At 42.3% G+C, this 13216-nt stretch overlaps 1 protein-coding gene across 1 annotated transcript in view; it reads left to right on the top strand.

The window, feature by feature from the left end:
- Nucleotides 1-1917: 1917 nt before the first annotated feature.
- sv2a (synaptic vesicle glycoprotein 2A) overlaps nucleotides 1918-13216 on the top strand; it is a 68426-nt gene continuing 57127 nt past the window's right edge. The window contains exon 1 of the mRNA XM_036946294.2: nucleotides 1918-2401. The gene's annotated coding sequence lies outside the window, so the exon portion shown is untranslated. The remainder of the gene's footprint in view (nucleotides 2402-13216) is intronic.

Here is a 13216-nt window from a genome sequence, read left to right as displayed (position 1 = left end):
GCTCAGGAAATTGGATCTCTTTGTAATTAAATTAGGTGTTCTTGGTAAACCAGCACTGGCTAGGCTCACTTTTGTTATTGTACAAATATATGATGCAGTCCTATATTTTTCTAAATTAAATGTAATAACAGCCAAATACTAGTCAAATTGATGCAAATAGCAATGAAGATCATTCTATTGTAGGCCACATGAAATGCTACCTAGCCTGGGCAGTGTTAACTTTCAAGCACATTTGTTTGTTAAGATTGTAATCTTTTCTGTCAGTTATGTGGATCTCACACCAGCCATCTGCTGACTGGTTTAGGGGCAATTTGTGCAGCTGTTCCTCTGGTTCCTCTGAGGGTGATGCATGGATAGGTGTTGCTCCTCCTCCCTCCACTGGAGTCTGGACCATCTGTGGAAATGATGTCTAGGTGAGATACAGTATGGCATTATAAGCACCTACTGCAATATAGGATTATCATTTTACTCAGGGTTGTGTGTGGTTGCAGTGATACAGTGATTATAGTATTATATCAATATGAATTTAGTTAAAGTATTATAGATAGTAACAGAAATAAGATTTTGGTCACTTTTCAATACAGTATTGTTAACATGCAATTTCACAACATGAAAATCATATAAAGACCTTATAGAAACATGTTTTGTTTACTGTAGCAATAGGCACCACAACTTCCCCAAACATCTTTTAATGTGTTTCATTAAAACCAGCATGGCCTCCCTAATGAATTCTTGGATGGTATCACAGCACCCTGAGAGTTCCATTTCCTGACTTCTGTTCTGACCCTAATTGTATGCGTTTCAAGTATGCTTTCCAAGTTGGACCGTGCTATGAGTGAGAAGTCACTTGGAGCTCTAATGCAGATCTCTCACATTAATACTGATTAAATAACAAGGCAGCTTAATTCTGTCGACTTTTGACCCCGACCAATCAGATCTCTCAGCAACAAACCGTGCTGGAAATGATTGGAAGATAGTGATGCGTTGCACTGTACTCCTCACATATGTCAGCCAGGGTGGGTGGAAGAGTGTAAGAGAAGCCATATAGCTATTCTAACATAATGCCAGTCATGCACTGAGCATCCAACTGGGACTGAGTGCAGTGCACCAGAGGTTAGGAGTACTATGGGATGTCCTGATGTCCTGTTCCCATCAACATCATGGTCATGTGACCTGTCACTCTGACAGCTTCAATCTATCACTCTTCTCACTTTTTGTGAATTAAAGGGTATAGGCTAATTTAATGTGGAATCAGGGCAGAGATTGGGGAAAAGATAGGAGTAGGACTGTTGTGGTCAATAGATACCAGCCTGTAGGACCTGTCCAAATGGCAACTGGCCATCTCTGAAATAGACTGTGGTTGGCGACTATAGTAAGGCCTGAAGCTAAAGGCCAGGGACTCATCTGGTCTGATGAGATCATGATGGAGAGGGTTTGCAGTTGGCATGGCAATAGGTAGGCCTATCAGGGTTAGACGTATGGTGCAGTGTACAGTTTGGTAGTGTATGTTAGTCTATTTTGGTGTTACAATTTATGGTTTGCACAGACAGTGGTAAGGTTTCTCCATCTCAGTTTAACAGATTAATTTACAGCAATAACTTTCCTGGAAATATGTTACACCTTTTACTTCTCCCAAATTATTTATCAGTCTTTTATTGCACATGTGTTAATTTAAAGTCGATACTGATAGCCTAATGAGTATTCAAGATGACACCCAAAATAAATACCTGAAAGTACAGTTCTACACAAGATTTACACATTTAAATTCAAGCCAGTGCTGCTTTAATTAAAAACAACACTTGAGTCATCCAAATCAATATCAAACAGTATCATTTTTCATGGTCAATTATTGCCACGAGCTGCAGCACGTGTAGACTGAGACATCTCGTGCACAGATCATTGCCTCAACAATTTGGTGAGTATGGCAAAAATCTAAGTCGAATCCATATCAGTTTGGTAAGAAATCTATAGCGTCTATAAAAACGAAAAAAACCTTATATCATAATATGTCTTCAAATGCTTCCGTGGTTTGAAGAATTAATGAATGCCACGTCACAAACAGCATACGGCTCCATTGACATTCTAACGTCCACACTGGAGCAAAAGAGGAACCCCCTCTCTGAAGAGAATGGGGTACGCGAGAGGAGAGGGATGGATGCTCGAGAGGAGGGGGATGCTCCAAGAAGGATGCTGTGTGGTAGGGTAGCGCTGTCGTACCACGTCAGCCTTGTGCACATAACAGGGTTAGGTTGTATTCTAAACTGGGTAGGTGACCACAGAACAATTTTCATAGACCGGATTTAACACCTTTATATTTTTTTGAACACGGTGACAATCTTAAGAAACAAATACAGTTAATTAATAAGGTCAAGTGGAAAAACGCGAACCTTTTCTACCAAAGGTAAGGACGATTAGAAGTCTTGGTTACATTTATTTCACGCTTATTTCATCATACTCGATGTTTATCAAGAGCATTTAGGCTAGTATTGCAATAATTGTGTTAAATAGCCTAGTCAATAGTTTCCCACCGCTGTCCACGCCGAGCTCCCGATGTTATTTTGAGCGATAGCAAGAACGCACAACCGATAGAAAATGACCCCCACCCCATCCCTTAATAGCCTGTTAGTGAAAGAGCCAGAGGAGAAGTCGACGTTTGTGAGTAAAATACAAGTGATATACATCTGTTTCTACAACAAAAACAACATATCTCCAAAGAACGAATAGCATTTCGAAAGCCACAAAATTTGGCCCGTGGTCTCGTGCGTAATAATGTAAACCTGCATCCCAGCTCCATCCCTGCGCTATCACATCTTAGCCATTATTACTATTGAAAACTGAGTTCTACTCAAGCATGACATAACCTGGCTAAATATAGGCTACAGTTGGTGTACGTATAGTGGTGAAGACTCTTCCATAGTTTAGTTTATGGTTAAGTGGCGTTGATTTACATAGTGACTCTCACCTTCGCCTCGCCCCTTCACCAGTCTGGACTGCTTGCATTTGTTTTGATGGTTGGATATATTCACCTGAACTATAAGGTATAGGCTGCACACACTGTTGAGCATCAGTGAATGTTTTTAACATAGGCTATATGTAGACTGTTTATTTTTGAATTTTAAAAGAAGCGGCATAAACGGCTGCGACCTATTCATTACGCGTAGAACGCGATAAATGACCTTGCGCTCTGTGAACCTGAAGATGAACGAGTCTAGTTTAGAACTAAACGAATTGACGATTTTTTTTGTATTTTTTTTTGTATGTCATTGCAGTGTGGCGTTAGTTCTGCTACAATGACCTTGCCATTAAAAAACATGACACAACCCCACATGGTCGATTTTTGAAGGCAACGTCTATGCGTGGATAGGCTACGGGTACTGATTGACTTATTGGCCTGATAGAAAAGCCATTCTGGGAAAAAATTCGATCTGATTGTAAAATTATTTTACAACAATTGACACCTACCTATCTCTTTTACAATCCTTTATTCACAATCACTACCCTCCCTTTCATTTGTTATGCTTGATGTCAATCAAGTCCTGCTGTAGCTTGCAAAGGCTGTTGGTGACTCAGATATAAACTCAGCAAATAAAGAAACGTCCTCTCACTGTCAACTGCGTTTATTTTCAGCAAACGTAACGTGTTCATTTGTATGAACATAACAAGATTCAACAACTGAGACATAAACTGAACAAGTACCACAGATATGTGACTAACATAAATATAATAATGTGTCCCTGAACAAAGTAACAGTCAGTATCTGGTGTGGCCACCAGCTACATTAAGTACTACAGTGCATCTCCTCCTCATGGACTGCATCAGATTTGCCAGTTCTTGCTGTGAGATGTTACCCCACTCTTCCACCAAGGCACCTGCAAGTTCCCGGACATTTCTGGGGGGAATGGCCCTAGCCCTCACCCTCCGATCCAACAGGTCCCAGACGTGCTCAACTGGGATTGAGATCCGGGCTCTTTGCTGGCCATATGGTAGAATACTGACATTCCTGTCTTGCAGGAAATCACACACAGAACAAGCAGTATGGCTGGTGGCATTGTCATGCTGGAGGGTCATGTCAGGATGAGCCTGCAGGAAGGGTACCACATGAGGGAGGAGGATGTCTCTCCTGTAACGCACAGTGTTGAGATTGCCTGCAATGATAATAAGCTCAGTCCGATGATGCTGTGACACACCGCCCCAGACCATGAAGGACACTCCACCTCCAAATCGATCCCGCTCCAGAGCACAGGCCTCGGTGTAACGCTCATTCCTTCGACGATAAACGCAAATCCGACCATCACCCAACCATCACCCCTGGTGTGACAAAACTGTGACTCATCAGTGAAGAGCACTTTTTTCCAGTCTTGTCCAGCGACGGTGGGTTTGTGCCCATAGGCGACGTTGTTGCTGGTGATGTCTGGTGAGGATCTGCCTTACAAAAGGCCTACAAGCCCTCAGTCCAGCCTCTCTCTGCCTATTACAGTCTCAGCACTGATGGGGGGATTGTGTGTTCCTGGTGTAACTCGGCAGCCATCCTGTACCTGTCCCACAGGTGTGATGTTTAGATGTACCGATCCTGTGCAGGTGTTGTTACACGATCAGCTGTCCGTCCTGTCTCCCTGTAGCGCTGTCTTAGGGGTCTCACAGTACGGACATTGCAATTTTTTGCCCAGGCCACATCTGCAGTCCTCATGCCTCCTTGCAGCATGCTTAACACGGAACCCATACCGGCTGCGTGCGTGCGCCATCGTGCCCCATCGTGCATACATTTATGTTGTCCCCCAACACCAAACGCGATCACGACATGCAGGTTAAAATATCAAAACAAACTCTAAACCAATGACATTCATTTGGGGACAGGTCGAAAAGCATTAAACATTTATGGCAATTTACAGTGCCTTGAGAAAGTATTCGGCCCCCTTGAACTTTGAGACCTTTTGCCACATTTCAGGCTTCAAACATAAAGATATAAAACTGTATTTTTTTGTGAAGAATCAACAACAAGTGGGACACAATCATGAAGTGGAACGACATTTATTGGATATTTCAAACTTTTTTAACAAATCAAAAACTGAAAAATTGGGCGTGCAAAATTATTCAGCCCCTTTACTTTCAGTGCAGCAAACTCTCTCCAGAAGTTCAGTGAGGATTCTGAATGATCCAATGTTGACCTAAATGACTAATGATGATAAATACAATCCACCTGTGTGTAATCAAGTCTCCATATAAATGCACCTGCACTGTGATAGTCTCAGAGGTCCGTTAAAAGCGCAGAGAGCATCATGAAGAACAAGGAACACACCAGGCAGGTCCGAGATACTGTTGTGAAGAAGTTTAAAGCCGGATTTGGATACAAAAAGATTTCCCAAGCTTTAAACATCCCAAGGAGCACTGTGCAAGCGATAATATTGAGATGGAAGGAGTATCAGACCACTGCAAATCTACCAAGACCTGGCCGTCCCTCTAAACTTTCAGCTCATACAAGGAGAAGACTGATCAGTAATGCAGCCAAGAGGCCCATGATCACTCTGGATGAACTGCAGAGATCTACAGCTGAGGTGGGAGACTCTGTCCATAGGACAACAATCAGTCGTATATTGCACAAATCTGGCCTTTATGGAAGAGTGGCAAGAAGAAAGCCATTTCTTAAAGATATCCATAAAAAGTGTTGTTTAAAGTTTGCCACAAGCCACCTGGGAGACACACCAAACATGTGGAAGAAGGTGCTCTGGTCAGATAAAACCAAAATTGAACTTTTTGGCAACAATGCAAAACGTTATGTTTGGCGTAAAAGCAACACAGCTGAACACACCATCCCCACTGTCAAACATGGTGGTGGCAGCATCATGGTTTGGGCCTGCTTTTCTTCAGCAGGGACAGGGAAGATGGTTAAAATTGATGGGAAGATGGATGGAGCCAAATACAGGACCATTCTGGAAGAAAACCTGATGGAGTCTGCAAAAGACCTGAGACTGGGACAGAGATTTGTCTTCCAACAAGACAATGATCCAAAACATAAAGCAAACTCTACAATGGAATGGTTCAAAAATAAACATATCCAGGTGTTAGAATGGCCAAGTCAAAGTCCAGACCTGAATCCAATCGAGAATCTGTGGAAAGAACTGAAAACTGCTGTTCACAAATGCTCTCCATCCAACCTCACTGAGCTCGAGCTGTTTTGCAAGGAGGAATGGGAAAACATTTCAGTCTCTCGATGTGCAAAACTGATAGAGACATACCCCAAGCGACTTACAGCTGTAATCGCAAAAGGTGGCGCTACAAAGTATTAACTTAAGGGGGCTGAATAATTTTGCACGCCCAATTTTTCAGTTTTTGATTTGTTAAAAAAGTTTGAAATATCCAATAAATGTCGTTCCACTTCATGATTGTGTCCCACTTGTTGTTGATTCTTCACAAAAAAATACAGTTTTATATCTTTATGTTTGAAGCCTGAAATGTGGCAAAATGTCGCAAAGTTCAAAGGGGGCCGAATACTTTCGCAAGGCACTGTAGCTAGTTAGCTTGCACTTGCTAGCTAATTTGTCCTATTTAGCTAGCTTGCTGTTGCTAGCTAATTTGTCCTGGGATATAAACATTAGGTTGTTATTTTACCTGAAATGCACAAGGTCCTCTACTCTGACAATTAGCCTATTAGGCACGTTCACGCAGATGAGCAGGGATCCTGGGCATCTTTCTTTTGGTGTTTTTCAGAGTCAGTAGAAAGGCCTCTTTAGTGTCCTAAGTTTTCATAACTGTGACCTTAATTGCCTACCGTCTGTAAGCTGTTACTGTCTTAACAACTGTTCCAAAGGTGCATGTTCATTAATTGTAAATGTTTAATTGAACAAGCATGGGAAACAGTGTTTAAACCCTTTACAATGAAGATCTGTGAAATTATTTGGATTTTTAAGAATTATCTTTGAAACACATGGTCCTGAAAAAGGGACGTTTCTTTTTTGGTTGAGTTTATAAATGTATGTTTTTCTCTAACCTTGCAGTAATTCCTCCGTGAGTCTCTTGGCTGATTCACTACTCTTCTGATGCTGCAATACTCACTGTAGTGTAACCTTGAGAGATTACTTCTGAAAGGTGTGTGTACTGTAGAGTACAGAGTCAAACAGAATACATTGAGAATGGCATGGCAGTTCAGGTTGGCGACAGTTACAGTCATGCCCATGATGATACATTCCTCTTCAATGCATAATCTTCATTGAAGTTTTGATATTACTCCCTCTGTTGCTTGTGCTTGTTCAACAACCCGTTGAGGCCAGATGAGCCATTTGTAAAGTGGCATTAAAGGCAGTATTCATTAAATACAGTGGCTGTTTGGGCTCCTTGAGCAGTGATGTGGCACAGAAGTACAATCAAGTACATCAAGTACCCGCAAGCTTGACAAACTGTAAAGTATTGAGACACAAGGGGCTCTGGATCAAGCTCTGGGTGGCTATACTAAGGGACAGTTGGGCTAATTGTACAATAACAATATAATGGAGGTTATCCATTGAAGAGGGAGAGTATCATGGATATGCGACAGCAGCTCCAGCCTCCACAGTTAGCCAAACGACAGGGAAGGGAGCTGGACATTTTGGTGTTCTTATTTTCTGCCTGCTACCTCTGCTGATTAGGGTGTGCTCTGGGCTGTCCTCAAAGATGAGCCTTGTCACAAGTTACAACTTGACTCCGCGGTGGCTGTGAGCACTGTGGCTTACTGCATTACCATAACACACCCTAAAACAGTCTGAAATAGCCTGTGGACCAGCAACACAGACATTCAACTCATTCTCATCCACCAGTATCCAATACATATCGCTGAGATCACTTGATCAGTGTAGGTGTTGCTAAATTTAGACAGTCCACTTCCATCACTGCCTAGCAACCCAGAAACACAGGCCATCGGTCAAATACATACTTACGTGTTTTACATTTCTACTCTCTTATAGATTGACTGTACAACTGAGAGATAATCAATGCCTTTTTTTGTGTCTCGACGGAGTTCTCAAAGCACATTTACCATCCGTCTTCCACTGACAGCACATTTGCTTTTAATCTGCCATAAGGGGTATCTACCTCAGAGGAATGCAATGTTGTAAACCAAACTGTAAAGCGGTAGCAAAACAAATAGCCTAAGTGCACGTAGTAGGAAAACAAGAGCAAACCTTGTCGCTGTATAGTAGCAATTTCAAACGCTTCACATGGGCTAAATTTGTAACAGCAACAAATGGTATTAAGCCAATGCATAACACTGAGAATGGAGAGCTTGCCATAGTTTCTACAGAATGCAGTGGTGAGGATATCTGCATCGAGAGTACCCCAGTCCCCAGCATCATAATCTTCTCCTCCCATAATCCCTGCAGTATATTTTGGGGTTCTGTTAGAGAAATCACCTTCTCCTCTCTGGTGTTTCACTGCAGTGTGCAATTTCCTGTTCGTAAGATTCCCTTTCACCAGCAAGGACATTTTATACTTTCCTCTCCAACCTTTCACAATTGTCACATCCAGCACACATAGTCACAATTTCTCATATTTCAGTTCAAAGCCGGGCATCATTGTGTTAGCATCTACACCTGCTGCTACGTTTGAAACAGTAGATTGACTACAACATTGTTGTTATGAGTCATGAAACGACCATGAAAATTGTAAAAACCCTCTACATATCTATTATTTCATACGTAGGCATTACCACTCAGGCATTACAGTAGGTATAATCAAATGCCAATAGCTTCTATTAGAGAATCAGAGCCCCCGTTTTTAAAGGTGGACAGGAGTGGTACAAAGTAGTTACCCTTGACATGGATACCACCAACATCCAATTCAAGTACTGTACTGTTAAAACCTATGGACTGTTACATCGTTGAAGGGTATACAAGCTCATTGAGTTATCTCCCTCTGCATATATCACCCATTTCATTCCCTCGTTGCCTCTCAAAACCGACATGTAGAAGCCCTCTCAAATAGTACAATATTGTGTATATTCAACAATTCTGTAGCAAGGGCAACTTCCACAGATGCTTATAATGACATTTGCCATAATAGGCACTGGGAATGCATCCACAGCTGTTTTTTCTTGGAATATCCATATAGCAGTGTGGGGAACTAAAATGGATGCTGGGATGACATGCTGTTTGACATGGTGTTGCTGACTGCTGTAGTGAGCCCAGGTTGACTACGCACACTGAGAGGTTCCACCCAGGGAATGATGACAGTGATGACGTGACGCATGTTGGACTGCGCCCTTTCCAGAGGGGACCTCTCTCTCTCTTTGTCTGCAGAACCATGCATACTGTCTGGGTGAGTGGAGCTACTGTATGAGCCATGAAAGGAGTGTGTTTACACACATCCAAACATGGCATTGGAGCTGGACAGAAACGAACAGCTAAATAAATAGATATTGTCTACTCTCTGTTTGCTGCTCCTGCTGAACAGCCTCTCATCATCCTCTCTCAGGTATACCTCCACCCTGCAATGCCCAACCCAGGAGTGTCTAGCCTGTGCAGTGTTCAGGCAGCAGTGACACAATGTAATCAAATAAAGAAATACATTTCCTTTAAGTCTCTTTCTAGGTACAGTACTCGCCAAAAGTTTGGACACACCTACTCATTCAAGGGTTTTTCTTGATTTCACTATTTTTTACATTGTATAATAATAGTGAAGACATCAAAACTATGAAAAAACACATATGGAATCATGTAGTAACCAAAAAAGTGTTAAAGAAATCAAAATATATTTTAGATTTTAGATTCTTCAAAGTAGCCACCCTTTGCCTTGATGACAGCTTTGGACACTCCTGGCATTCTCTCAACCAGCTTCATGAGGAATGCTTTCCCAACACTCTTGAAGGAGTTCCCACATATGCTGAGATATGTCCGCATATGTCCTGTTGAAAAACAAAAATGATAATCCCACTAAGCACAAACCAGATGGCACGGCGTATCACTACAGAATGCTGTGGTAGCCATGCTGACTAAGTGTGCCTTTGAGTTCTAAATAAGCACCCCCACACCCCCTCCTCCATGCTTCACGGGGGGAACCACACATGCAGAGATCCTCCGTTCACCTACTCTGCGTCTCACAAAGACAAGGCGGTTGGAACCAAACGTTTAAAATTTGGACTCCTCAGACCAGAGGACAGATTTCCACCGGTCTAATGTCCATTGCTCGTGTTTCTTGGCCCAAGCAAGTCTCTTCTTCTCATTGGTGTCCTTTAGTAGTGATTTCTTTGCACCAATTTGACCAAGAAGGTCTGATTCACACTGTTTCCTCTGAACAGTTGATGTTGAGATGTGTCTGTTACTTGAAATCTGTGAAGCATTTATATGGGCTGCAATCTGAGGTGCAGTTAACTCTAATGAACTTATCCTCTGCAGCAGAGGTAACTCTGAGTCTTCCTTTCCTGTGGCGGTCCTCATGAGGGCCGGTTTCATCATAGCGCTTGATGGTTTCTGCAACTACACTTGAGGAAACTTTCAACATACATCATCACTGAGGGATGACTTGGCCGCTGCGCCCCTGTCCTTGTGCCCAGAAAACCAGGCATGAATAATGGATGGGTGTTTCGATCGCTCCAGGTAACCCCTGGACTCTTAGACCAGAGCAGCCAATAACTGATGGATGTTTCGACCAGACCAGGCCACCCCTGGACTCTCAGACCAGAGCAGCAGATATCTGAATTACGGCAAGAGAGGAAAAGGAACTGAGTCATAACTTAGCTGTCTAAGTAGATCATATTCTGAAAGTTACTGTAACAACCTCACCTCACCCTTCCCTATTTTCCACAACTTTCTTTTTTTAATATGATACTCTTTTCTATCCTTTCTTTGCAGTTTGTGGTAGATTAACATGAAATTAAAAGGTGTGTGAGTGCGTGCGTGCGTGCGTGCAAGCTTGTATGTATGTCCTCACGGGAGTTCCAAGGCTCTCTACCTGTCTGCCTTACCTCAACAGAGCACTCTATTGTCTACCTAGACTTATTCCTTGAGGGCAATTCAATGACTTTATTACCTAGACAGACTGTCTAGTCTATCATGTTGTATTCTCAAAACTGCAACTCATGCAACTTTCATTTGGAATTAGAATACGTGAAAAGGTATTGGTTTATCTGGTCTTTCAGAGCGGCACCTCACCCGCTCCAAGGGGAACCAATTTAAACACATTTACTTAAATTTCAAACCTTCAGGAGCATTCTACAGTATATTCATAGGATCTTTAGTTTTGGACCACTGGTTCCTCATTTAGTTCAATATTTAGTCTCTAGAAGGACATATATTTCCATTGCAGTTAGACTGTTACAAACAGATGTTGAGATATTTGTATTCCATGTTGTTTGCTACCCCCTCACTAACACTCTTTCTGGTATTGAGGAAATTATAGAAAGCAAAAAAGACACTCACGAGAATGTGAATTTGGTCTCTCGCTCAATGTGTACTGTACACTGGAGATGATTATGGTCCACGCACCTGTATTGATAGTAATACCTATCCAACTGTTGAACAGAATACTGCCCAATCAAATGGACTTGACTAGATACACATCCTCCTCAGTGTGTATGTGTTTCACCATGGTGGACAGAATGGTGCCAGCATAGGGGTTTGTTGACTGGACCCTGTGGGGATCACTTCAAACAGACCAGGCGTGTGCCAGGAGTGAGTGGGCCGCACTGACACGGCCCAGCATGCAGTGCTCTGCACACATGACACTGAGGCAAGCCAAGGTTTTGCTGGGAGTATGGTGTGAAAATATGGCTCAACCAGAAACTTGATACATTGGATACGGCTTGAGGTATATTTAAGCAATAAGGCACAAGGGGGTGTGGTATATGGCCAAAATACAACAGCTAAAGGCTGTTCTTAGGAGCGGCGCAGAGTGCCTGGAAACAGCCCTTAGCCGTGGTATATTGGCAATATACCACAAACCCCAGAGGTGCCTTATTGCTATTATAAACTGGTTACCAACGTAATTAGAGCACTAAAAGTACATGTTTTGTCATACCCGTGGTATACGGTCTGATATACCACGACTGTCAGCCAATCAGCATTCAGGGCTCGAACCACCCAGCTTATAATTACATATACTGTCGGCCTACCCAGGTAGTGAAGAAACAGGGATGAAGATTACTGCAGTTACCTATAAAGGATATTGAGGGTTTTCCCCATGACTAATCATGGCCATGCGTCTTCTCTCCTCACCATGTACAGTAAATCTGAAGCCCATTGCTATTCATTTGGACCATAACACTTCAAATCATATATGTGAAATTCCCAGCAATTTAATTCACATTTGACTGTGTGTTTATTAATAGTAAGAAAACTCTTCTGGACATCAGCAGGCAATTACTGGCATGTTCCAATTTCAGTTGGGTTTATCAGGCATGAGTCATAATGCACTGGAGCTGCAGTTTAGCTGAGCTGCTTTAGCTACACTTCTGATGATTATAGCAAGGCTGCTGATGACAAGCCACTCTCTCTCTCTGCAGTATTGTACTGTAACTTGGTGTTGATGAGCTTTTCCATTAAATGTTCTATTATGTTACCTCTTAGTCAGCCTCAATGGCCGCCGCATTTACACCGGCAGGCCAATTCTGATAAATGTTTTTATTATGTTCTGCTAATTTCATTCATACCTTTCGGAAGTTCTAGTTAATATGCTGTGACATTTAGCATGTCTTCTCACCAGAATAGCATAGCTGAAGGGAAGATATGTGATCATGCGAACCGACAGCTGTCCTTCTTAATCCACAGTTGGAAAGGACACTTCCTTTTGCCTTGTTGAAGGCGGTATTTTGAACCGATGTAAGAACAAGTGGGTTTTCAATTGCACATTATTGTTATATTTGGCTCTGAAAAAGATCTGATGTGAAAAGATCAGGTCAAAAGACCAAATATTAGGGAAAAAAAATATCAGAATTGGGCTGCCTGTGTAAACACAGCCAATGAGAGTTGATAGTGGCTTTGTCATCGGTGGTGACCTGATCTGTTTTGGGTTGTAACTAAGGACACTTCTTATCTTATTAATAAAAGGCATCTATCATCTGAAGTGTCATCATCGGAAAATACCTGTTCTATAATGTGCAGATGGTACTGTTTGCTCCGTATTATGCTTGGGAATTAACAACCTATAGGTCCAGTCTATAATCATTGAGACAAACATGTCCTTTTATGAAGGCGGTCTGCTTCCAAAAGTGATTTAGAGTGATGACAGTGGGGTGGGGGGGGGGGGGGGGGGGGGG

This window comes from Oncorhynchus mykiss, chromosome 2 (assembly GCF_057628025.1).
Source record: "Oncorhynchus mykiss isolate SJ-2025 chromosome 2, ASM5762802v1, whole genome shotgun sequence".
Lineage (NCBI taxonomy): Eukaryota > Metazoa > Chordata > Actinopteri > Salmoniformes > Salmonidae > Oncorhynchus > Oncorhynchus mykiss.
This window is presented reverse-complemented; position numbering and strand designations above follow the sequence as displayed.